Consider the following 24199-nt stretch of genomic DNA (forward strand, 5'->3'; position numbering starts at 1 on the left):
TTTGCTCTGTCAAATAAATAAATAAAATCGTTAAAGAAAATGTTACTAGAGATAAGGATATCATGATAAAAAGGTCATGTCATCAGAAGATATAACAAGTATATATGCACTTAGTAGAGCACCAAAATACATAAAGCAAAAAGTGACAGAAATGAAGGGAGAAAGGACAATTCAACAGTAGTAGCTAAAGACTTTAATACCCACTTTCTATAATAGACAGAACTATACACTATCTCAACAAGGTAATAGATCTGAAAAATACTCTAGGCCAGTCAGAACACTAGATCTGTAGAACATGCAACCCAACACAGCAGTACATTCTTCTCAAGAGCACACAGAACATTCTCAAGAACATACCATGTGCCTGGCCATAAAACAAACCTCAATCAATTTAAAGGGACAAAAATAATGCAAAGAATGTTGTCTAACCAAAATGGGATGTAATTAGAAATCAACAGCAGAAAAACGTTTGTGAAACTCACAAATATGTAAAGATTAAACAACATACTCCTAAATAACAATGGGTCAGAGAAGAAATTAAAAGAGAAATCCAAAATACTTTAAGATGAATGAAAATGAAGAATTAATATACCAAAACTTATGGAACACCTCTCTAGCAGTGCAGCAGTGCTTAGAGGGAAATTCACAGTGGTAGATACCTATGTTAAAAGGTAGGGAAGAGACAGTAAGTATCCCCCAAACTAAGAAGGTATTTTGAGACTAGAAAACAAAAAAGGTGAATCCATACAGTTTACATAGAGTTTTATTCACAGTAACTAACTCACGGGAAGGATTGGGCAGACGAGGTTCCAGTCAGCTGTGCAGCCATTCCTACAGAGTCCGGACCTTCATCCACAGATTTTATGGAGTGAGGGGGTGTACAGAAGGTCACTGTAGTGAGATCAAAGGGTTCCCATGCATTTCAAAGGGTTTGTATGCACTGAATTAACATCGAACATTTAACTAGACCTCGTGGTACCACCTATGCATCAGGAAGGGGAGAGACTATTTTATCTCTAACAAACTTGAGGAGGGACAAAGAAAGACTCCCGCATCCCAGACTTTGTGGGAATTTCTAAAGTATATAGATATTAATCTCCAAGAGAGAGATAGCCCCAAGAGAGGTCATTGAGTGAACATGAACAAGGTGGAAGGCCAAAGATGGAGTCAGTATTGCTAGCATGCCTACAGTTAAAAAGAAAAAAACCTCAAATCAATAACTTAACCTTTCACTTTAAAACACTAGAAAAAGAGAGGTAAACTAAACCTAATGCACGCCGAAGGAAGTAAATAATAGGTCAGAGCAAAAAATAATGAAATAGGGAATAGAAAAACAATAGAGAAGATAAATAAAACCAAAATCTGCTTCTTTGAAGAGATCAACAAAATTGACAAACCTTTAGTTAGGTTGGCCAAGAAAATATAAGAGACAATTGAAATTACTAGAATCAGAAATGAAAGAGGGGATATTAGTACCAACTTTACAGAAATAAAAAGAATTATAAAACAATACTGTGAACAAATCCATGCCAACAAATTAGATAACTTAAAGTGAAATGGAAAAGTTCTTGGAAACATACCAACTACCAAAACTGACTCAAGAATAAAACATTCTGAACAGAGCTATGACAAGTGAAAAGACTGAATTAGTAACAGAAATTTATCCACAAAGAAAAGCCAGCCCCAGAGTTCACTGCTGAATTGTACTAAATGTTTTTTAGAGATTTTATTTATTTGACAGAGATCATGAAAGAACACAAGCAGGTGGAGCAGCAGAGGGAGAGGGAGAAGTAGGCTCCCCATTGATCAGGGAGCCCAATACGGGGCTCGATCCCCAGACTCTGGGATCATGACCTGGGCTGAAGGCAGATGCTTAACCAACTGAGCCACCCAGGTGCCCTGTACTAAACATTTAAAGAGGAATATTCAGTATCAATTCTTCACAGACTGTTCCCAAAAATAGAGGAGAAAGGAAAATTTCCCAACTCATCTTATGAGACCAGTATTATCCTAATATCAAAACCGGATAAAGACATCAGAAAAAAAAAAACTACAAATCAGTAGCTTTTCTGAATATGGACATATGAAAATCCTTAAGAAAATACTAGTAAATCAAATCCAACAACATAAAACCCACAACAACAACCCACAAAAGCTATATACCATTGACCAAATGGATTTACCCTAGGAATGCAAGGTTGGTTTAATATCCAAAAATCAATCATTTCAATACAAGACATTTTATTTTATTTTATTTTTTTTTTTTTAAAGATTTTATTTATTTATTTGACAGAGAGAAATCACAAGTAGATGGAGAGGCAGGCAGAGAGAGAGAGAGGGAAGCAGGCTCCCTGCTGAGCAGAGAGCCCGATGCGGGACTCGATCCCAGGACCCTGAGATCATGACCTGAGCCGAAGGCAGCGGCTTAACTGAGCCACCCAGGCGCCCCAATACAAGACATTTTAAAATCACATGGTCATTTCAATAGATACAGAAAAAGCATTTAACAAAATCCAAACTCTTTCCTGATAAAAACATTCAACAAACTAGAAGCAAACATTCTCAACCTGATAAAAGTCATCTACTAAAAATCCATAGCTAACATCATTCTTAATAGTGAAAGATTGGATGCTTCCCTCCTAAGACCAGGAAAAAGGCAAAGATGTCTGGAGTTCCTGGTAAGGGCAATTAGGCAAGAAAAAGCACCCACACTGGAAAAGAAGAGAGAAGACTACTATATTCACAGATTACATGGTCCCGTATTTAGGAAACCCTATAACCTACTGAAAAACTATCAGAACTCATAAACTTTAGCCAGGTTGCAGGATCAAGACAGATATACAAAAATGTATTGTATTGCTATATACTTGCAACAAACAATCCAAAAATGAAATTAAGTAAACAATTTCATTTACAATAACATCAAAAATAATAAAATACTTCATTTAACCTGAAAAATGCCAAACTTTTACCCTGAAAATTACAAAACATTGTTGAAAGAAATTAAGAATAAATAAATGGGGAAACATTCTGTGTTGATGGATTGGAAGACTTAATGTCAAAATGGCAGTACTCTCCAAACTGATACATAATTCAACATAATCCTATCAAAATCTCAGTTGATTCTTTGTGGAAATTGATAATGATATTAAAAAATCCATATGGAATTGCAAGGCCCAGAACTGCCAAAAGAGTCTTGAGAAATAAAAATAAAGACTCGCAATTCCCAATTTCAAAACTTACTATACAGCAACATTAATCAAGATGGTGTGGTACTGGTGCAAGGATGGACATATAAAGCATTAGAACCAAACTGAGAGTAAAAAAATAAACCCAAACATCTGTGGTGAACTAAATTTCAGAAAGGGTGACAAGACTATTCAACAGGGAAAGAATAGTGTTTTCAACAAATGGTGCTGGGACAACCAGATAAACACAAACAAAAGAAAGTTGTACCCTTATCTCATATATATGCAAAAGCTAATTCAAATTGGATCAAACATTTAAGAGCTAAAACTGTATTTTGCAATATATAAATATATATAAATATCAAGTAAATGTTTTGTACACCTGAAACTAATATAATGCTATACATCAATTACACCTCAATTTTTAAGAAGCACTAAATCTATAAATCTCTTAGAAGAAAATATAGAGGTGAATCCTAATGACCTTAGACTTGGTAAAGAATTCTTCCCAAAATCACAACAAAAATAAAGATAAATAGAACTGCACCACAATTAAACATTTCTCTGTTTAAAATAACACCATCAAGAATGGGAAAAACCGGGCGCCTGGGTGGCTCAGTGGGTTAAGCCGCTGCCTTCGGCTCAGGTCAGGATCTCAGGGTCCTGGGATCGAGTCCCACATCAGGCTCTCTGCTCAGCAGGGAGCCTGCTTCCTCCTCTCTCTCTCTCTCTGCCTGCCTCTCTGCCTACTTGTGATCTCTCTCTCTGTCAAATAAATAAATAAATAATCTTAAAAAAAAAAAAAGAATGGGAAAAAACACCTGCAAATCATGTACTGATAAGGATTTAATATCCAGAATATATAAATTTTTATTTATTTTTATTTTTATTTTTTTTTTATTTATTTATCAGAGAGAGAGAGGGGGAGAGAGCAAGCACAGGCAGACAGAATGGCAGGCAGAGGCAGAGGGAGAAGCAGGCTCCCCGCCGAGCAAGGAGCCCGATGTGGGACTCGATCCCAGGACGCTGGGATCATGACCTGAGCCGAAGGCAGCTGCTCAACCAACTGAGCCACCCAGGCGCCCCAATATCCAGAATATATAAACAACCTCAACAACAACCGCAAGAACAACTCAATTTTAAAGTGAGCTAAAGACTTGAATACATCTTTCTCTAAGAAGATAAATAAATGGCCAATGAAGACATGAAAAGATACTCAACATCACTAGTCATCAGCAGAGAAATATAACCCAAAGCCACAATGAGATTCACCCCTCCTAAGCTAGAATTAAAAAGTCAGATAATAACAAATGTTGACAAGGATATGGGAACATCAGAACCTTCATTCATTGCTGCGGAGAATTTAAAATGGTGCAGCCACTTTGTAAAACAATCTGGCAGCTCCTCAAATGATTAAACATGGAATTACCAAGATGACCCAGGAATTCCACTCCTAGGTAGGTATATACCCCCCAAATGAAAACATATGAAACCATAAGAATTGGTGAAAAAGTAAGTAGGCATAGTAAGCATCATCATTTATAATAGCAAAGATGGTAACAATTCAAATGCCTGTCAAATGATGAATGGATGAACGAGTGGCATATCCATACACTAGAATTCTATTTTCCCATAGGAGGAATGACATACTGCTACTCACTGCAACGCGTACCTTGAAGACATTATGGCAAGTGAGAGAAGTGAGTCACAAAAGACCACATGTTGTATGATTCCATTCACATTAAGGGGAAACTAAAGTACCATGAAGAAGACTTTGTTTACCAGAAGGTGGGAACTGGAGAGAATGGGAGACCGTCCGCCTAGGCTCTGACAGAAACCTGGGTTTGGCCTCCCCTAAGACATGCAGAACACTGTGGTTGTTGGTCTCCAGAAAGGGAATGTTGCTTCTCTTGTCAAAGCATGAAGAAGCCAGAAGACTGAATTTGGGAAGCTCACGAACGAGAAACCACCCATGTCACAAATCGGTCTGTAGTCAATCCCGACAGTGGCTAACTATGCATCCTCTATCAGAGGGAAACAAAACAGGGACGCCTGGGTGGCTCAGTTGGTTAAGCAGCTGCCTTCGGCTCAGGTCATGATCCCAGCGTCCTGGGATCGAGTCCCACATCAGGCTCCTTGCTCCGCGGGGAGCCTGCTTCTCCCTCTGACTCTGCCTTCCACTCTGTCTGCCTGTGCTCGCTCTCGCTCTCTCTCATAAATAAATAAAATATTAAAAAAAAAAAGAGGGAAACAAAACAAAATAATCTTTGATTACCATCCTTGCTCCTGGGCCGCTACTCTGGGAGAAATAATAGAGAGCTCCTGGTTCGAGGCCAGCCTGCTCCTACCTTCCCTGCCCTCCCCTCCACTTGAGCTCCTTCCTGTCTTTTCCACTGCTTCCCTTCTATCCTGGCTGACCCAGTCCAGTCCCTCAGAATCCTCTTCTTGTTCTTACTTTTAAAGGCTGGAGCTTCCCAGGAGTCTAGCTTCAGTTCTCCTCTCTAGTCTACCTCTTCCAGGCAATCTCACCTACTCTCATGGTTTTAACTTCCACAAGAACAGACTTGTCCCCCCAAATCCATATCTACCGTAAACCAGACACCTAGATTTCCAACTTCATAACACACACATCTGTGTGGCTGCCACACTTAATGGATCATTTTCTGCAGACTCTGTCATAGTTTGGGTTCCCTCAAATCTACCTCCTTAAGGTAAAGATTTGAGAGCAAACTGTTGATTTGAGAGCAAACTAACACAAGAAGCCTTGAGCAGAGGAGTAAGAAGGGGAAGCATGGAATGAAAGCGTGTTTCATCAAGAAAGTTACAACGGAGGGCACCTAAAACTTGATCCCACTGGTGAACTCTGGGACCCAGCATATAACATAGACCCAGCAGCGCGATCCCACTGGAGGGGCAGGGAGCTGCTGTAGTCATACGCTGTTATCCTTGGTTGAAGGCTTCTGGGGAGTTAGAAGGGTGTGGATTTCCCAGCAGTTTCACTCTGGTGCTGTGGGTTGCAAAGTGGGCACCTGAAAACTCTCTGGCAAAAAAATGCAGGTGCTAACACTGGGAAGGCAGGTCAGCGTCACAGATGAGGGGAAAGGGATACAGGCAGGGTATCCGTGCCTTGGCTACCCACTCAAACCCGGAGTTCCTCTCAGATTCCCTATCGTAGTTGGTATCACCCAGGCCAGAGAAAAGTGGTGTCAAAACCAGTTCCTCTCTCTCTCTCTCTCTGTCCTTTACCTCCACACCCAGGCCCCTGAGGTTTCTATGCCCTGAGTGGTACATCCTTTCCTTTTTTGTCATCCCTACTGCCAAAGCCTTGGTTGCTAACTGGATTTCCTACACCCAGCCTCTTCCACCTCTCATCCATCCGCTAAAAAAACTGCCAGCATGAACATGCTAAAATGCAAATCCATTTAAACCCTATATTAAAAATACTTCAGTGGTTTATAATGAGGTATCTGGAATAATTAAAATTCACAGAGACAGCAGAAAGGTGGCTGCCAGGGGCTGGGGAGAGGGAATGGGGAGTCAATGCTGAACGGGGACAGTCTCCGTCTGGGAGATGGAAAAGTTCTGGAGGTGCATGGTGGAGATGGTTGCACAATGGTTTGAATGTATTTAATGCCACTTAACTATATACACTGAAAATAGTTAAGGTGGTAAATGTCAAGTCTATTTTACCACATTAAAAAAGAAACTTTAATACTTCAATGGTTCCCACTGCCTAAGGAAGAAAGTCCAAGTATCTTCCCATGATGCATTTAGCCCATCCTCTAGACCTCACCTGTCCCTCCGGCCTCATCTCCTACCACCCCAGCTCTGAGTTTCCCCTCCCAGCATTTCACACTACATGTAATCTCCAGATACATCTTGCTTTTCCATGTCTGTTTCCCACCGGTCTTTCTGGCTTCTCTTCCTAGAGCACCATTCCCACCCTTGTATGTGAGCAATTTCTCTTCATTCCTCCAAAGTCATTCATTCATTTGTTCAATGATTATCTACTGGGTCTTTGATTCCCATCTTGGGAAACAGAGTGGCGGGAAAGGCAGGTCAGGAACAAGTGATTTGAAGTGAACACAAGTATAGGTCCTTGAGAAGGGGGTTTCGCCTCACCTGGGAACATCAAGGTTGCAGAAGCGTAAATACCTCTGCATGTCAGGGACCCTCTGATGGTTATCCTCTCTCCTTGGTGCTACCTCTGAGCTTTGTATGTACTTCTAATTTCTGCACATACCACACTGTTTATAATCATTTTATAAGCTTCTATATTAGTCATGATTCTCTAGGTTGCCAGTGACATTAAGCCAATATGAACAAAAAGAGATGGGAGGAGGAATCATCAGCTTCCATAAATAAGCCATGGAAAGCGCAGAGGTGGTTGGGGCCTGTGGAACAAAGGAATCTGGGAACATCCAATCTCCATGCCTTTTGGCGTGTTACCTTCATCCTCTCGGTGGGAGTTAGGGGTTCAGGCAGCATGAGATTCATGTAGTGAATTAATGTCACAAATACCACAGTCCGCCAATTCTAGGACACGCATTTTAATGTTCCTGAAGTCAGCATACCTCTCACAGTTGCCATTGGCTGCCAACGCCAATGTCTGGATGTGTGCGAAATCGGGCAGTTAACTAGTAAGCTCACCAAGGGCACTGGTTAAGCGTCTGCCTTTGGCTCAGGTCATGATCTCGGGGTCCTGGGATTAAGCCCTGCATTGGGCTCCCTCTCCCTCTGCCTGTCTCCCACTGTGTTCTCTCTCTCTCCCTCTCTGTTTCTCAGATAAATAAATAAAATATTGAAGGAAGAAGAAGAAGAAGAGGATGAAAGAGGAGGGAGGAGGAAAAGGAGAAGCAGCAGCAGCAGCTCACCGAAAAGCATGGTGACTTCATTTTCATCCTAGGGGGCCTCATGGGAAACTGCAGTCCGGCAATATTTCAACCTACAAACTAAGCAAGGATGTTCAAAGAAGGGATGTGAGTCCTGATTGCTTAATCGACACCTTCTGGTCGATACCTTCAGTTAAGTTCAAGGGAAATGTCAGCATCAAATTTGCAGAACAGATGTCACAAGCTCAGAATGAAATCCTGGAGAGGAGTGAGGAACACTTTCACAACCAACACATTACCGGTGCACTTGATGGCAGAGGGGACATTATCTGTGAAACAAATCACGGACATAAATGACCTGGGTAAAAAAGTGATTCAAAAGAGACACTCTGGGGGTGCCTGGGTGGCTCAGTTGGTTAAGCACCCAACTCTTGGTTTTGGCTCAGGTTGTGATCTCAGGATCTTGGGAATCAAGCCCCAAGTTGGGGTCCATGCTTAACGCAGAATCTGCTAAAGTTTCCCTCTCTCTCCCCCTCTCCCCCTCCCCATGTTCTCACTCTCTCTCTCTCTCTCTCAAACAAATAAATAAATCTTAAGAAGAGAGAGAGAGAAAGAGAGACACTCTGAATGTGAGGAAGTTCTAGAAATACCTCAACCAATGTATCACACTTATATTTTCCTTTGTGCACATATGTAAGAATGAAATATGACAGACACAGATGTCTAAACATGTCTAAAGATCTCTCAGGAAGTCTAAAAATTTGGTTTTTTTTAAAGATTTTATTTATTTATTTGACAGAGAGAAATCACAAGTAGACGGAGAGGCAGGCAGAGAGAGAGAGAGGGAAGCAGGCTCCCTGGTGAGCAGAGAGCCCGATGCGGGACTCGATCCCAGGACCCTGAGATCATGACCTGAGCTGAAGGCAGCGGCTTAACCCACTGAGCCACCCAGGCACCCAGGAAGTCTAAAAATTTTTAAATGTACCTAATAAGTATCATATCCTGGTTTAATTGACAGTATTTCTTTTTTCTTTTTCAGTGGAACACAAAATAATTGTTTTAAAATTGCTACTATTGGGCGCCTGGGTGGCTCAGTGGGTTAAGCCTCTGCCTTCAGCTCAGGTCATGATCTCAGGGTCTTGGGATCGAGGCCCGCATCGGGCTCTCTGCTCAGTGGGGAGCCTGCTTTCATCTCTCTGCCTACTTGTGACCTCTCTCTCTCTCTCTCAAATAAATGAATAAAATCTTTTTTAAAAAAATAATAAAATTGCTACTATTTTGGATTTTACGAAATTATATTTATTGGGCACTTACTGTACACTGGAGACATACATTAAGCAAAACAAGGGCCAAGCTCCTGTGGAGTTCATGCATCCCTATAACTCCTGAGAACAAAGGGGCTCTCTTACACACCGGCTCCATTTTGAACTATCCGAAGAAAAGTGATTAACCTGGTATGGATGACACAGTCATCCCTGGAAAAGTCTTTGTCAACAGAGAGTATGTATGAAGTTCTATGATTGTCTCAATCTGGGTCATGGCCAATCCTTGTGCCCAAAGTTAAGACTACTTCCAGAAGAAGGAAAGAAGGAGCATTGAACAGAAAAATAATTACAGTTGGTTTTTGTTTGTTTGTTTGTTTGTTTTATTTTTAAAGATTTCATTTATTTTTTTGACAGAGAGAGATCACAAGTAGGCAGAGAGGCAGGCAGAGAGAGAGAGAGGAGGAAGCAGACTTCCCACCAAGCAGAGAGCCCGTTGAGGGACTCGATCCCAGGACCCTGAGATCATGACCTGAGCTAAAGGCAGAGGCTTAAGCCACTGAGCCACCCAGGCGCCCAATTACAGTTGCTTTAATGTCCGTTTGTCCCATAAGACTGTGGGCACACAGAAATAGCGTTCTTGTCTACACCAGGTAGGGTCCAATCAAGAAACTAGAATTCAAAAGAGGTAGTTCAATGGCGAGAATTTAATATGGGAAGTAGTTACAAGATTTGGGGAAGGGCGAGACAGCCAAATGGGATGGTGGAATGTTGAGCCAGCCCAGAGATGAGAAAGAGTAGGACACCTCCATCACACTTAAGGCTAGAGGGAAAAGGAAGAAGGTGGTATCACCAGAGGCCGGTGTCACTCAGCTGGAGGTAGAACCATCCAGAGATACTGTTCAAAGCAGAAAACAGGGAGAGAAATCCCCTCGCTTTTCCCTTCCTCTTACTTTCCAATCTCCCACAAGTGCCTTTTCCTGGCCACCCTTATCCATTGGCATTTCACAAAGGAATCTTCAAAGTGAAGTTGGCAGAATCAGCTCCCTCCAACAGAGCTCTCTCCAACAGAGAGAACAGGAGAAGGGTAGAGACTGAGTCTGACGGTAAGGAGGCAGATAAACGGGCAATGTCTGATCTGTCTCTGTATCTCCAGTGCCTAACATGGCACCTGGTTCCTACAGAAGGAAATCAACCAAGTACAAAGAGAAACTGAGAATGACCATTGAAATACAGGGACAGAGATACGGATGGAGCCTTACTGCACTGGAGAGTAGAGGGTAACTTATGCCATGCAGGGTATACAAGAGAAGATTTGCAACAAACGTGATGAATGAAAAATCATACAATTATTGGGCAAGGATTTGCCAGAGAAATAAAAAGGTGAGAAGGTCAGCCCCGCAAGGAAGACTGCACACGTTGAAGGCAGGGGACACAAAAGCTTTTCAAGGAATGACAAGATTCAAAGTCAAATTCTATTAAGTGTACCTCTTAACGGGATTATATAGCTTTCCGTTTTATTATTTACACAATGTATTAAACAGACATATGTCCTTGTATCAAATCATTCCTGAATTCCTATAATAAAAACAATTTGGCCAAAAGGCCCCTGGGTGGCTTGGTCAGCTGAGCATCTGTTTCTTGTTCTTGGCTGAGGTCTTGATCTCACAGTCATGAGTTTGAGCCCTGTGCTGGGCTCTGCACTGGACATGGAGCTACTTAGGAAAAACAAACAAACAAACAAAAAAACTACTTGGGCAAAATGTATTACTTTTTTAATTCTGCTGAATCCATTTTGCCTTTTCTTTTTTTCTTTCTTTTTTTTTTTTACATAGGCTCCATACCAGCATGGAGTCCCAGCACAGGGCTTGAACTTACCTCCCTGATCAAGACCTGAGCTGAGAACAAGAGTCAGACCCTTAACCAACTGAGCCCCCCAGGTGCCCCAATTGCCATTTTACCTAGGAAATGTGCATATACACCACACGTGACCTTTGGTCTAAGTTTACTTTTGTGGGCTTCCCTTGTTCTCTGTCAGGGCTACTTTCACTTTGTGAAATTATTTGGAGAGCTTTCTATGTTTTCATATTTCCTGACATATTTTATTTTAAAGATTTCTATTTATTTATTTGACACACAGAGAGAGATCACAAGTAGGCAGAGAGATAGGGGAAGCAGGCTCCCTGCCGAGCAGAGAGCCTGATGTGGGACTTGATCCCAGGACCCTGAAATCATGACCTGAGCCGGAGGCAGAGGCTTAACCCACTGAGTCACCCCGGCGCCCCATCCTGACATATTTTAATAGCAGTGGGGATTGTCGTCACTAACCTTTAATCATTTAAGCATTTGTGATTCTGCCTGTGGGTGTTTATTTAACTCAATCTCTTTCTTGTCATTCCTGCTACCCACTTTTTGGCTGCTTGGGACCCCTGCTACATCAATCCTGACTCCCTCCTTCCTTGAACCACAAAACCCTGATCTTTATCCTCTGGTTATAGTGAATTAAACCCTTGGGGCCCTTGCCCCTGTCCCACCTAATTCCTCTTCCCCCTTTATCTTAGATCTCTCCTCCTTATGCCTGATACGCCCTGTCCTAAGCCCCAGCGCCAGGTTCTGTGCCCGCCTGGTCCTGGCCTGTTGTCTTCTCGGGTAGCTGGCTGCTCACTCATCTGTCTCCCCCACCCCCGAGACATTATGCTGAAAGACTGATTTGCACCTTATCCCGCACCATAATCTTAGCTCTGGCACACAGTAGGTCCTCGCTATGTAGCAATCGAGTGAGTGTTATAAACTTGTGCCTCAGAAACAAGACAAGAAAAAATTAAGCTGGCAAACCACAGTCTGGGCCCAATGAACGGAGTGCGTTACTTACCATCTATGGCTGCTTTGGGCCCTAAGGGCAGAGCTGAGTTGTTACGAGAGAGGCTGTATGACCCTGGAAATCCTATCTGGCTCTTTACAGAAAAAGTTTTCAAATCCCTGGTTTAGAGTTTCCCCTCATACGTAGACTCCACTGAGCTGTGGCCTTTTTGTGCATCAGAATAAGAAACAATCCAGAATGGGTTGAAAAGAAAGAGTTATTACTGCTCTAAGAGGGTGAGCACATTCCCTCTGTTTTCTGTTATCTCACTGACCCCCACTCAACGCCATGAGATACAGCGACCACTGCCGTGCTTGCCACTTGGAGTTCACGCGACCCCAAACCATGCTCATCTAACATCTTCACGAATGTCAGCACCAGCTTGTTTATTTCCAAGGTACCAACTCACGTACATGTGGGCTGGCCACAAATCCAAACAACGACAGGGACCAGGAGGTCAAGAGAATGAGTGGGGCCAGCCGGGTCGGGGAGAGCTTGTGTTGTAGTTAAAGGAGGATCCTACCAGTCCATGACTTTAGCCAACGAAGAAATACTATTTATTCCACAGAGACTGGAGATAATGGATTTTTTTGTGAAATGTCTTGATTATTAAAGTTCTGTTAATTCACGTATCAAAAGGTAAAAACCAAAGTCCTGGGCACTACTGGGGAAAGGGAGGTGGCATAGACACGCTGAAGATGACCAGGCAGTACTCGGTTCTATTAACCATAGGCACGTACTATGACCAGGAAATGCTGCTCCTGGGTCTGAATCCCAAAGAGATTCTCACGTGGATCATACAGGGACATGGACAAGAGTTCCATTCAGCATTGCTTGAAGTGTCGGGGGGTAGGAATCAATGTCTGTGTGTCCACCCCCAGATGCAGTGGGCAAACACACCAGATAATCACACAGCAACAGGGACAGGATATAAAAACATAGTGGTGAGGGGCGCATAGGTGGCTCAGTGGGTTAAAGCCTCTGCCTTCGGCTCAGGTCATGATCCCAGGGTCCTGAGATCGAGCCCCACATCAGGCTCTCTGCTCAGCGGGGAGCCTGCTTCCCCCTCTCTCTGCCTACTTGTGATCTCTTTCTGTCAAATAAATAAATAAAATCTTAATAAAAATAAAAACATAGTGGTGAATGACAACACTGGGAAAGAGAGTGACAGCTATGAAAAACACATGCACATAAAACACAGTCCGCATTTTTAAGTACACATACAAACAAAAGCACGTATATCCAATGCATCTGAATAGTTTGCTATGGCGGGGGGAGAATAAGCATGAGGTACACCACAAGACAAGAGAGGGGCTTTCGTGGACCAATGATGATAAAGGGTCAAGAATGAGATTATGATTAGTCATTCCCCACACCTGAGGTCCAAACACATGGGGAGAGGGAGGAAAAAAACAGATACATTCCATAGGGTCAGGAAGAAAAAAAGTGATTTGGAGATCTAAGCCCCCACACAGGTTCAGTGACCTCAGAAAACCTCACAAACAAAAACCTTTAATTATACAATTATACCATCTGCTGCCTGGGGAGATAGACAGAACTCGACAGACAATCCAAGCAGCTAGCTAATGGCAGCTTGGTGCTCTCCATCACCGTCCTCTTCACAGAACAAAAAACCAGCCACATGGTAAACAGGGGACAGAATGAAGCGGATACGGTTTCCTACTTTCCTGTGGTTTTTCCTTCAATAAGCATTAAAAGGCACCAACTGTATGCATTTCACCCTACAAAAAGGCACAGCTAATGTAGCTGAGAGGAGCTGCTGTCTGGTCCTCAGGGAATTCGTGATATTCTGGGAGATTAGACTTAGCCCCAAAGGGTGAAGCAACGAAACCATCTAATTCTGGGGGGAAGGTATATATTAAGCTGCAGATTGCTGTGTTCGATGATAAGCACCTGCCATCTTGAAGTGACCAAAGGCCAACAGGGGAAGAAAAGAATTTAAAATAGTTGAATGCCCCCCCCCGCCCACCTCACCCCCATGCTCCACCACTGACATCCTTGCAAAGGTGCTCTGGCTTCTTCCAAAGTCAGCAAACAATTCTTTACCCATCATTTGTATCTTAATATTTTAAAATGTTGCTCCCTCCTCAGAGAGGGAGCAAAAAACACTTGATGATCTGGCAGAGAGAAGCCATTTCCAGGTATGGTATCCATCTTTTTCTGTGGAAAGTAGGAGGGAAACTTTGCAGAAAACAGTTAACATAATAGGCTGAGACCGCTATTCTCCAGAAGGCCCTGTTTAGAAGGTTAGCCCTTGGCTGACATTAGGGAACTTGGATTTGGAGGATGGGGGTGTGGGTCCTAACATTTGCAGACCTGATAAGAGAGTCCCACTGGCCTAAACTTTTGTACAAATGCTGTGGTTTACGCTGAACACCTGCTTTCCCGCTGGGAGTCCAAAGTGTTGGAATGTGCTAGGCAGAGGGCGTGTACATGACCAGCCCCTGGTAAAAACTACAGGCCCTGAGTCTCTAGTGAGCTTCCCGGGCAGAGAGCATTACACACATTGCTGTCCCAACTCATCCTGGGGGAAATCAAACATGTGACTCCCCTGGGAGAGGCTTCTTGGAAGCTGGTGTCCTCTGGATTTGGCACCGTGTACCTCTTCCCTTGGCTGATTTTGCTTCATGTCCTTTCAATGTTTACGACACCACAGCCATGAATATGGCAATAGGCTGAGTCCTGTCAGACCTAGCGAATCCCCGACTCTGGGGCTAGTCTTGCAGACCTCTGACATACAGATAAGTTCCAAATAAAAGATAATAGTGGAGGTTGTACTAAGATGATGGACTAAACACATCCTTCTGCTTTCCAGGTGGCCTAAAATTCTATGGAATGGCAAAAACACTTTTTTAAACAATATTAAATCAGTAAGAGACCTTGGGAAAAAAAAAAAAAAAAACCAGGGCCACTGGGTAATTGGAACATCTAAGAAATTTCTGAAAGGTGGAGGGTACTCAGAATCAGATTGCCTGAGCAAATCACACCTCCATGCACGTCTGGGAGGGGGCCGTCATGCAGTGGAAACTGATCTGGGACTTGGGGCTCTGAGGCTGTGGACAGAAAGAGGGCCAGGGATGGAATGTGACAACCGGATGACTGGGGAACTGCGGCCAGAACAGCCCGGACTACTAGCCTACAACAAATGCTCCCCACCCAAATATATACCCCACTCAGCAGAGTTCGGAGCAACTGTTCAACAGTCGCCAGGGGCTGCCTATGGGGAACAGCACAGGCAGGAAAACAGGAATCCACAAACTCAAAGATGTGCCTCGGAGGAAGAGCCACTGAGTTTTTATTCAACGTCACAAAATGGGGACATCAAGTCAGTAGAACATATACCCAGGGAAAAAGAGTGAGTAGTACCCAGGGAAAGAGAGTTAGTAGAGCACATAAAAGAAATTATTAGATGGCCTTGGGAAGATCTGAGGGGACGCTCTATCAAGGAAAGCATGCAGCTGAGCGGTGAAGATCTCTAGGTGGTGAAACAAAAAAGCGGGGTGAAAGGAATAATGCTATTATTTGTGCAAAAAAAAAACAAAACAAAAAGAGGAGGGATTAAGAATTGAATTCCTTTAAAAAATTTTTTTTTATTCATTTATTTGATAGAGAGAGACAGCTAGAGAGGGAACAGAAGTGGGAGGGGGAGAAGCAGGCTCCCCGCTGAGCCCAATGGGGAGATTAATCCCAAGACCCTGGGATAATGACCTGAGCCAAAGGCAGATGCTTAACCCACTGAGCCACCGTGGTGCCCCAAGAATCGGATTCTTATTTAATTGTATTTGCACAAAGAGACTTTGGAGGGACATATAAGAAACTAATAACATGGCTACTTGTTTGGGGGGTGAGAGGGAAGTGAGCAGATGGGGGAAGGGATGGTGGGAGACCTTTCTCTCATAGCTTTTTAATACAGTATGATTTTTGAACACTGATTATCTTAGCTATTCCAAAAGCTAAATTTTACAAGGTGGAAACCTTGAAAAATAAATATATGATAATCAACACTGAAAAACACTCAATAGATGGACCAGGAGAGTACACTGGACAAAGTCAAACACTGGGTTAGTTAATAGGAAAGTCCAAGGCAAGGAATCTCCCAAAATGTGGCTCATAAAGATAAGAAGGCAGATCATCTGAGAAGAACATCCAGAAACATGACAGACAAATTGTGAAATTCTGGTACCTATTTAATAGTAATTTCAGAAAAAGAAAATAAAGAAATGGAGGTAAGGAAATGCTCAGAGAAATTTCTCCTATGCCACAGAAGTGCATTAATCTTTGGGAAGAAAGGAACCACCAAGCACTGAGCAGGAAGAACAGAAGAGAATGACCCCTGGACAAATAGTGAAGTTTTGAACACCAAGGAAAAAGAAAAAAATGGTTAAGCTTCAGAGAGAATAAACAGGTTAACTATAAAGAAACAGAAATCAGACTGCAGAAACTTCTCATCAACCACACTAGATACCAGCAGAAAATGAAGAATTATCTTCAAAATGTAAAGGTGGTTTTTTTTTTTTTTTTTTAAAGATTTCATTTATCTATTTGAGAACCACAGAGAGAGCGTGTGAGCATGAGTTGGGGGCAGGGGCAGACTGAGAAGGAGAAGCAGGCTCCCCACTGAGCAGGGAGCCTGACTAAATGCTGGGCTCAATGCCAGGACCCTGGGATCATGACCTGAGCTGAAGGCAGATGCTTACCGGACTAAGCCACCCAGGTGCCCCAAAATACAGAGAATAGAATCTTACCCGCAGTCAAGTATACTCAGATAGAAAAGCAAAATAAAAAATATTTTAAACATGCAAGGGCTCAGAAAGTTTACCACCCACAAAATCTCAGGGGAAAAAAATTCCTCAAGGACTCATTTAAGTAATAAGGAATTCAAAAAATGGAAAAAAGAACCAGTGGTGAGCAAATAATTGGCCAAATTGATAACTGATGAGCAAATAATCAGTAAAATATAACTGCTTATGCATAATATACAAAAGCCCCAAATCCCATACGATCTTTTTTTTTAAAAGATTTTATTTATTTATTTGACAGACAGAGATCACAAGTAGGCAGAGAGGTAGGCAGAGAGAGAGGAGGAAGCAGGCTCCCCGCTGAGCAGAGAGCCCGATGTGGGGCTTGATCCCAGGACCCTGTGATCATGACCGGAGCTGGAGGCAGAGGCTTAACCCACTGAGCCACTCAGGTGCCCCCATTTGATCTTAATATGAGACAAAATTAAAGTCACATTAAGGTTCATTCTTGCTTTACTCATAAAGAGTTCATATACACAGATTATCTTTAAACATCAAGTGGAAAAAAATGTTTAGACTCGTGTGAAAATTTAAGGATAACAAAAGAGCTCAATTTCATTTATGATCAGGAAAATACAAATCTGAACCATAATGTGATACCCACCAGGCTGACTAAAATGGAAAAGAAAGAAGTTATCAAAAGATGACAAGGATGTGAACCATATGCTTCTCAGGTACATAAGTTAGTACAATCACTGTTGCAAACTGTCAATATTTACTTAAACCCCATGCTCATGCCATGACCAAGCAACTCCCCTCCTACATATATACTCGACAGAAATGCAGACATCGATTCCACAAAAGACATGTACTAGAATGTTCATAGCAGCACTATTTGTGATAGCCCCAAGCTGTAAACAACTTAAACATCAATCATGTAAAATGGGTATCTACATTGTGGATATACACCCCAATGGAATAGATAGGGCAACAAGAGTGGACAAACCACAGCTACACTCCGAAAGAGAGACAAACCACACAACCATAATGTTGATGGAAAGAAGTTGGATAGAAAAGAGTACAACTATATGATTCTATTGATATAAAGTACAAAAATAGGTAAAATGAATCTACTGTGTTAGAAATCAATCTAGTGGTTATCCTTGGTGGTGGGCCACATGAGGGCAAATTCTGGAGTGTTGGAAAGGTGGTTTCCTGTTTGGAGTGCTGAGTATATGTGTATTCAGCCTGTCAAAATTCATGGAGTTATACAGTTAACATGGGTATACCTTTACACATTAATGTTGTACCTCCATAAAAAAATTGCCTCTAAAGTTAAAGGTACCTACCACAGACTAGAAATAATATCTGTAATTTCCATGTCTTGAGACGAATAACACAGAATAAGAAAAACTTGGTCAGTCCGACAAAAAGCAAGAAAGTGTCAGTGGCTGGCAGGAATAAACAGGAGAAATAGAAAACATAAAATAAGATGGCAGGAAGCAGCTTCTGAATAGAAATAAGAAGTAATTGAAATAATTGAAAATAATTGAAATATTTTGTAGTAATTGAAATAAATATAAATGGGTTAAAGCTGCTTACTGAAAGGCAAAGATTTCACACCCATTATGACAGATGCTGTCAAAAACCCCCAGAAAATAACAAGTGTTGGAGAGAATGTGGAGACATTGGAACCCTTGTGCCCTGTTGGTTGGGAATATAAAATGGTGCAGTTGCTATGAGAAATAGTTCGGCAGTGTCTTGAAAAGTTGAATATAGAATTACAATATGACTCACAACTCCACTTCTGGGTATATGCCCAAAAGCATGGAGAGTGGGGTCTTGAAGACATATCTGTACACCCATACTCATTGCAGCATTATTCACAATAGCTAAAATATGGAAGCAACTGAGAAATGAAATTATAAGCAAAATGTGGTGTATATATATGCAATGGAGTATTATTCAGCCTGAAAAAGAAGAAAATGTGGACACATGCTATGAAACCAAGTGACCTGAGGACATTACGCTAAGAGGAATAACCAAGTCACAAAAAGACAAAAACTACATGAAGTACTTTATGAGTTTCCTAGAACAGGAAAATTCATAAAGACAGAAAGTAGAGGGCTGGTTACCAGGAGCTGGGGGGAGGAGGAAATGGGGAGGAGGGAATGGATAGTTGTTGTTTAATGGGTATAGAGTTTCAATTCTGCAAGATGAAAAAATTCCGGAGATTGGTTGCACAGTAATATGAATATACTTAATACTAGTGAACTGTACACTTATAAATTTTAAAACAGTAAATTTTATGTTATGTGTATTTTACCATAATTTTTTAAAAAACACAAACATAAAAAAAATAATAAATAAATAAATAAAAACACAAACGTTAAGTAATAAAACAAAATGTAGCTATAAGCTAATTGTAAGAGTAAGAGCTAAAACACAGAAAATTGAAAATAAATGAATATGAAAAGATAAGCCAGATAAAAAATAAAGCAGATGTAGCAATATTAATATTTATATCCAACAAAACAGAATGAAAAGCAAAAATAATGAAATAAAATAGATGACTATTCTCCAAAGGTACAAGAAAATGTAAGAATCATAAAGCTTTAATGTATCTAAAAGCATAGCTTCAAAAATACATGTAAATATATAAACAGTGTTTATGGGTGGCCTGTAAACATACATATTACAAAACTAATAGAAATAGGACCAAAGAAACCCACTGGGAATCATAGTGGAAATCTTTTTTTTTTTTTTAAGATTTTATTTATTTATTTGACAGAGATTACAAGTAGACAGAGAGGCAGGCAGAGAGAGAGGAAGGGAAGCAGGCTCCCTGCTAAGCAGAGAGCCTGATGCGGGGCTCGAGCCCAGGACCCTGGGATCATGACCTGAGCCAAAGGCAGAGGCTTTAACCCACTGAGCCACCCAGGCGCCCCCATAGTGGAAATCTTTAATGCAAGTCTCAGAATCAACAGGTCAGAGAAAAAATAAGCTATGGAGACAGAGAACATAATTTGTAATTAATAAATTTGAGATAAATCTATAATTTTGCACAGGGAAATGTCACAAAACTGACAGGTCATTAGATTACAAATTAATTTCTGCTTTTTAAAAAAAATCTCCATCTTTCTTTCAACAATGTGGTAGAACAGAGATCCCAAAGCCTTCCAAACAAAACATCTTTAAAAACTGCTAGAAAAACAACGACAATAACACCTTTGAAATCAATGGCTTAGAGAAACCCAATGAAGCCAAAATTCAAGGATGCAGGCAAAATAAAGGTATTTTCAGATATTATGAAAACAGAGAATGCATCATCAATGCAGGAATTTCTAAAGAGTGTACTTCACAGAAAAGGAAAATGATCCAAAGAGGAATAGCATGATCTAAAAAGGAATGAAGAGTGAAGAAAGTAGGTAAACAGCAGATAAGTAGGTAAAGTAGGTAAAAAGTAGGTAAGTCTAATAAATATTGACCTGGAAAATTAGTATAATAGTAACATCAGTAATAATGTCTGATTTAAAGGGTTAAACCAAAAGCAGATCTCAGAATTAAATGGCATGAAAATATTCATGTCCTTGCCTTGTTCAGGAGGACTGATTACACCAATGATGGAAGCCATCAAATTCAAAAGGCTAGAACTTGCAGACATAAACTGAAATAAAGTAGCAAGAAAAATTAAGAACATAAGCGGATGACACAGAAAAATAAAATGAACAGAATTTTTAAAAAGGATTTTATGTATTTATTTGAGAGAGATCGAGAGAGCAAGCCCAAACAGAAAGAGGGGCAGAGGGAGAAGGAGAAGTAGACTCCTGGCTGAGCTGGGAGTATGATGTGGAGCTCGATACCAGGACTTTGAGATCATGACCTGAGCTGAAGGCAGACGCTTAACCGACTGAGCCACCCAGGCGCCCCTAAAATTAACAAGATTAATCAGTTAAGCCAGAAACTGGTGCTTTGAAAAGATAATAAAATAAGCAAGCCTCAATCAAGCCTAACCAATAAAAAAAAAAAAAGGAGAAAAGGCACGCACACAAAACTGTGAACAAGACAGACAACATACCATAGATGTAGAAGAGCTATTTCCTTACAACAGAAGACTATAAACAACATTATGCTAACACATATTAAATTTCTTTCTTTTTTTTTTTAAGATTTTATTTATTTATCTGACAGGCAGAGATCACAAGTAGGCAGAGAGGCACACAGAGAGAGGAGAAAGCAGGCTACCCGAGGAGCAGAGAGCCCGATGCAGGGCTCGATCCTAGGACCCCAGGACCATGACCCAAGCTGAAGGCAGAGGCTCTAACCCACTGAGCCACCCAGGTGCCCCAACACATATTAAATTCCAATAGCGTTAATGATTTCCTGGGAAGATGTAAAGTATTAGATTGACTTTGAAGAAACAGAAAACCTGAGAAGAATCAGTATCATGGAAAAAATAGAAAAGATAGTGAAGTACTGATACCAACTTCTTAAAAAATATTATCACCAATAGCCTAGGCAGCCTGCAGTCAGATTCTGCCAAACTTCAAGGAACAGATAATTCTTCTGCTCCAGAGCATAAAATGTGGTGGAAAGTTTCCCACCAGAATCAGTGAGGACAGCCTAACGCTAATTATGAGCTCAGATACAAAAAAGGGAGCAGGTGAGGGGTAGATATACCAATTTCACTTATAAATATAAATACATGGGGGCGCCTGGGTGGCTCAGTGGATTAAGCCTCTGCCTTCGGCTCAGGTCATGGTCTCAGGGTCCTGGAATCAAGTCCCACATCAGGCTCTCTGCTCAGTGGGGAGCCTGGTTCCCCTCCCCACCCCCCGCCTGGCTCTCTGCCTACTTGTGATCTCTCTCTCTGTGCCAAATAAATAAATAAAATATTTAAAATATTTAAAAATAAATAAATAAATAAATAAATAAAATTAACCCAGGATTTTAGACACAGAAAATCTAGCAGCAGCATCACCTATGTTATCAATTTTAAGAAGAAATCTACATGGGTGTATCAATATACACTATACAAAAGAACTTGGGGAAAAAAATCAACATTCACCCCTAACTTTTTAAACTCTTAGTAATCAGACGCAAATGAAAACTTACTTAAGAGGATAAAAATATATTTAGTGAAGCTCCCACAGGAGCATTCCCCTAAAATCAAGCCCAAAATAGTCAACACTGTAGAGAGGATGGTCAATGGAAAAAAAAGAAAGAAAAAGTTCAAACATTCGTAAGAGACAGCTGCTGCTTCTTAACAGATGATGAAATTATTTACCTAGAACAGCCAAACAAACCAACTGAAAAACTCTTAAAACTGATAGGGGTTTTGGTCTGGAGGCTCAGCTTCGGATCTAGTCTTAGTACCAAATTAAATGTGCTTGCTTTGAGAATTACTCATGCAAAGCTATTTTCTGTAGTGTAAAAAATTAGGGTTGACAAACTTCTGCTCCTTCTCTCCTCTCCTATCTCAAACGGTGAAATACCATCGAGTCTGAAACTGGGTAGCAAAAACCTTCTCAAACCAAAACTGGTCCTGAAGGGTTGGGTTGTGACTCGACTCAAAAACACTCTATCTCCTGGCGCCAGCTACCGCAGTTACTAATGGATAAGCATGTCAACCAGTCCAACATAATTCTTCCGATAGAGGGCAAGGAAGAGCACCTTCAGAGGAATTTTTTTTTTTTCAAACCTTATACTGCTTATTATATAAACTTGCGTGCTGGCAAAGGCAGCGCCCACAAAATAAACATAAGATATTCGGGGTCAAGCTTGCTTTAAAAAAAAAATGACATAAAATTAATTTTCTTTCAAAGATATTTGGTAAAGAGGTTGTTCCTGTTGCACTCCTGGCAGGCTCCGCATCACCGGCCACCCCTGAGCATCCAAACGGTCCCCCAGGGCTCCCCAGGTACACTGCGCGGTGGTACCGCCAGCTGACCCGGGAGACGCGGGGCCAGAGCCTTCCCCGGTCACCCCAGGCCAACAAGGGGGGGCCAGAGCTCTGTGGACGCGGAGGACGGCCAAGGGTTACTCGGTCCCCGACACACACGGCATCCTCAGGACAGCACCAGGGAGGGTGCGGGAGGCTCCGAGGGCCCCGGGGGCCCGAGTCGAGCGTGTCCACGCACCTGTCCCACCGCGGCGAGGGTTAGGGTCGCCTCTCAGGGCCGCAGTCCTCGGGAATCACCTGGCCCTCCGTCCGGGGCTTCTGCGCCAAGCCCCCGGGGCCCGGAGGGGAGGGGGGCGGCCCCCTGTCGCTGCCACCTGCGGCACCAATCCCGCAGCTCCCGGGCTGGGTGGGCAGGACGGGGTAGGACGTCCGTCCCGGGCCGGGGGCGGCAACCGCCGGGCGGAGGGGGACCGGGGCCACCGGGGCGACAGCGGCAGCAGAGTCTTCCCTCTCAGACGGGCCGTCCTGCGCCCCCGCTCCCGGACCCTCGGACCCCAGCGCTTGCCGGCTCGACCCGGGAAGACGACGCAGCTGAGGCGCAAAGGAGCGGCGACCAGCGCCGCTCTTACTCACCCGCCCCGCTCGTTCCAGCCGCGCCGCCGCTGCAGCCCGCAGACGCCGCGGCTCCCAGCGCTCACGGATGCTCCGCGAAAGGTCCCTGGGATCCTACCCGCGCCTCCGGGAGCCGCCTCCAGGGGGCGGGCGCGAGCCTGCGCGGGGCATCCTGGGAGTTGTAGTCCAGGGGCATCTTCGCCCTGTACCGCCCTCCATCGAAAAACCGGTGGTGGTCCCTTCTTCCCCGGTCCTTCTTCTGTCTCTCTTGGGCTCATCTCTGCTTCTGACTGATAAATGCTGGAGCGCCCGGTCGAGCCCCAGGCCTCCTCTGCTCACTTGTGTTTCCTCTCTCGTTGTGTCTCTCTCTGTCAAATAAATAAATACTATCCTTTTTAAAAAAAGAATCCTGTTGAAAGAGCTTCTGACTCTACAGGAGAGGAAAAAGTATTTCCTACAGTAGGATTCCTGAAAAGATTGTATATATGTGAGGAGGGAGGTAGAGTCCCAAGCATAAGTTAGAGAGATGAGTCTAGACTAGTGGTTCTCAGCGGGGGGTGATTCATGCCCCACACCCCGACCCAGGAAACTATGGTGATGTCTGTGGACATTTTTGGTTGTCATGACTACGGGTGGTAAGAGCATCTAATACGTAGAGGCTGGGGAGGCTGATAAATATTTTGCAATGCACAGGACAGTCTTCCACAACAAAGAATGTTCCAGCCTCAAATGTCCATGGTGCTGAAGTTGAGAAACTCTAGCTTGGACAGTAGCGCCTTCTGC

General features: G+C 42.5%; 1 protein-coding gene across 2 annotated transcripts in view; it reads right to left on the reverse strand.

The window, feature by feature from the left end:
* The window catches only part of SPECC1 (sperm antigen with calponin homology and coiled-coil domains 1), a 285593-nt gene extending 262091 nt beyond the window's left edge, over nucleotides 1–23502 (reverse strand). The window contains exon 1 of one of the 2 annotated variants that reach the window (XM_032320263.1): nucleotides 23438–23502. The gene's annotated coding sequence lies outside the window, so the exon portion shown is untranslated. The remainder of the gene's footprint in view (nucleotides 1–23437) is intronic. The other variant, XM_032320264.1, reaches the window with a different exon arrangement.
* Between the last annotated feature and the right edge of the window lie 697 nt (nucleotides 23503–24199).

Source organism: Mustela erminea, chromosome 18 (genome assembly GCF_009829155.1).
Source record: "Mustela erminea isolate mMusErm1 chromosome 18, mMusErm1.Pri, whole genome shotgun sequence".
NCBI lineage: Eukaryota > Metazoa > Chordata > Mammalia > Carnivora > Mustelidae > Mustela > Mustela erminea.